The 2,926-nt window shown below is 66.2% G+C and overlaps 1 long non-coding RNA gene across 1 annotated transcript; it reads right to left on the reverse strand.

Moving 5' to 3' along the window:
* Positions 1 to 249: 249 nt before the first annotated feature.
* On the reverse strand, positions 250 to 2,455 carry LOC129640893 (uncharacterized). Its single transcript, XR_008709024.1, has 2 exons — positions 2,275 to 2,455; positions 250 to 506 (listed from the first exon to the last, which is right to left on the reverse strand). It is a non-coding gene; the product is annotated as an uncharacterized LOC129640893 (long non-coding RNA).
* Between the last annotated feature and the right edge of the window lie 471 nt (positions 2,456 to 2,926).

Raw genomic sequence — 2,926 nt, forward strand, 5'->3', positions numbered from 1 at the left:
GTGCCTCTGAGAGGCGAGGGATCCTGTGGAGGTGGCGGGGCCCCTCGGGACTCCGCTGGGTCTGGCGCAACGGAAGAGGGCCTCACCTCGAGGGGAGGCAGGCACCTCAGGCTTCCTCTGCGTTTCGGACTCCGACCGCAGGGTCCCTGCAGAGTTGGGACAGGAGAGTCAGGCCTCGTCTTGTCTGAGGAAGGGAACCCCGCTGGCCTCTCGAGTTGCTCAGGGGGTCTCAGGCCCCTCGTCGAGCTGTGTGTGGAACCCGCGGGTCTTTGCGGACGATGCACGGGGGTGGCAGTGCCCCTTCGTGTTGTGCCTTCAGCCACAGGGTTGCCTTCGAAGAGGGGTCCGGGCCTCGGGTCCTTCTCAAGAGCGGACCGGGGAATCGGGGGCGTTCGGCCTGTGGCCCCACCCACGTGGCTCGTCTCGAATTTCCTCGTGAGACCGGCCTCATCCTGAGGTGCGCCGGGAAGGCCGGGAACCCCTTCCAGACCACGCAGGGGAATCGCCTCTCCTATCGCGATCAGGAGGGGAGAAGGGGCTCAGAGGAAGCGGTGCCGGGACCCTCGGTGTTCCCCTCGGGGGAACCCGGCGTGTCGGGGGACTTTTGGGGTTCGCAGGAAGGCTGTCAGGGACCGTCTCGCCCTTCAGGGCGGAACAGGGGACTTCCCTTGAGACGCCGTGGCGGGCAAGGGCCTCATCTTGCCAAGCGGTGGGAACCACGTGGTTTTTCTCGAGTTGCGGCGGCATTCTCGAGTTACGACGGGGATCTCAGCCTTCCCCTTGGGTTGGCCCTGGGAAGCCCAATCTTCCCCTCGGGTTGCGAGGGAACGCTGGGGGTGGCGCTCGAGTCACTGCAGGGCCTAAGAGACCTCACCTAAGCGTGTGTCCGGGACCTAATTTTCCTCTCCAGGGAAGGCAGGGATCTCGGGGTTGCATTCCAGGCTCCCCCGGGGAGTCAGGCCTCGTCTCGAGGGGAAGCCAAGGACTCCGCTCTCCTCTCGAGTCGCGACGCGGGTCTCTTGGAGCCCCCTGAGCGGCCTCAAGGGAGTCCAGCCTCCTCTTCCGTTTGGAGAGAGGACCCGGGATTGCTCTCCAGGCCATGCAGGAAAAGAAGGCCCTCAGCTCGCGAGGACGGGGGCGTCTCAGGGGTTTCCTCGAGCTGCGGCGCCCGTGGGGGTTTTCTCCCGAGGCACGACGAGGATCTCAGGGAGCCTCTCGTGCGGCGCCAGGGAAGTCAGGTCTCCATGCGCGTGGCGAGGGGGAGCGCGTCCTGGCTCTCGAGTCACGGGAGGGGACTAGGGCCTTGAGACGCGTTGAAGAAGGACTCTCGAGGTCTTTGTCGGGGGGCGGCGGGAAACCCTCGTGTCCCTCGCCTTCTGCCGGGGACCTTAGGGAACTTCCCAGGGTGCCTCTGAGAGGCGAGGGATCCTGTGGAGGTGGCGGGGCCCCTCGGGACTCCGCTGGGTCTGGCGCAACGGAAGAGGGCCTCACCTCGAGGGGAGGCAGGAACCTCAGGCTTCCTCTCCGTTTCGGACTCCGACCGCAGGGTCCCTGCAGAGTTGGGACAGGAGAGTCAGGCCTCGTCTTGTCTGAGGAAGGGAACCCCGCTGGCCTCTCGAGCTGCTCAGGGGTTCTCAGGCCCCTCTTCGAGCTGTGTGTGGAACCCGCGGGTCCTTGCGGACGATGCACGGGGGTGGCAGTGCCCCTTCGTGTTGTGCCTTCCCCCCCAGGGTTGCCTTCGAAGAGGGGTCCGGGCCTCGGGTCCTTCTCAAGGGCGGACCGGGGAATCGGGGGCGTTCGGCATGTGGCCCCACCCACGTGGCTCGTCTCGAATTTCCTCGTGAGACCGGCCTCATCCTGAGGTGCGCCGGGAAGGCCGGGAACCCCTTCCAGACCACGCAGGGGAATCGCCTCTCCTGTCGCGATCAGGAGGGGAGAAGGGGCTCAGAGGAAGCGGTGCCGGGACCCTCGGTGTTCCCCTCGAGGTAACCCGGCGTGTCGGGGGACTTTTGGGGGTCGCAGGAAGGCTGTCAGGGACCGTTTCGCCCTTCAGGGCGGAACAGGGGACTTCCCTTGAGACGCCGTGGCGGGCAAGGGCCTCATCTTGCCAAGAGGTGGGAACCACGTGGTTTTTCTCGAGTTGCGGCGGGATTCTCGAGTTACGACGGGGATCTCAGCCTTCCCCTTGGGTTGGCCCTGGGAAGCCCAATCTTCCCCTCGGGTTGCGAGGGAAAGCTGGGGGTGGCGCTCGAGTCACTGCAGGGCCTAAGAGACCTCTCCTAAGCGTGTGTCCGGGACCTAATTTCCCTCTCCAGGGAAGGCAGGGATCTCGGGGTTGCATTCCAGGCTCCCCCGGGGAGTCAGGCCTCGTCTCGAGGGGAAGCCAAGGACTCCGCTCTCCTCTCGAGTCGCGACGCGGGTCTCTTGGAGCCCCCTGAGCGGCCTCAAGGGAGTCCAGCCTCCTCTTCCGTTTGGAGAGAGGACCCGGGATTGCTCTCCAGGCCATGCAGGAAAAGAAGGCCCTCAGCTCGCGAGGACGGGGGCGTCTCAGGGGTTTCCTCGAGCTGCGGTGCCCGTGGGGGTTTTCTCCCGAGGCACGACGAGGATCTCAGGGAGCCTCTCGTGCGGCGCCAGGGAAGTCAGGTCTCCATGCGCGTGGCGAGGGGGAGCGCGTCCTGGCTCTCGAGTCACGGGAGGGGACTAGGGCCTCGAGACGCGTTGAAGAAGGACTCTCGAGGTCTTTGTCGGGGGGCGGCGGGAAACCCTCGTGTCCCTCGCCTTCTGCCGGGGACCTTAGGGAACTTCCCAGGGTGCCTCTGAGAGGCGAGGGATCCTGTGGAGGTGGCGGGGCCCCTCGGGTCTCCGCTGGGTCTGGCGCAACGGAAGAGGGCCTCACCTCGAGGGGAGGCAGGCACCTCAGGCTTCC

The sequence above is a fragment of the Bubalus kerabau genome, unplaced genomic scaffold (assembly GCF_029407905.1).
Source record: "Bubalus kerabau isolate K-KA32 ecotype Philippines breed swamp buffalo unplaced genomic scaffold, PCC_UOA_SB_1v2 scaffold_53, whole genome shotgun sequence".
Taxonomy (NCBI): domain Eukaryota; kingdom Metazoa; phylum Chordata; class Mammalia; order Artiodactyla; family Bovidae; genus Bubalus; species Bubalus kerabau.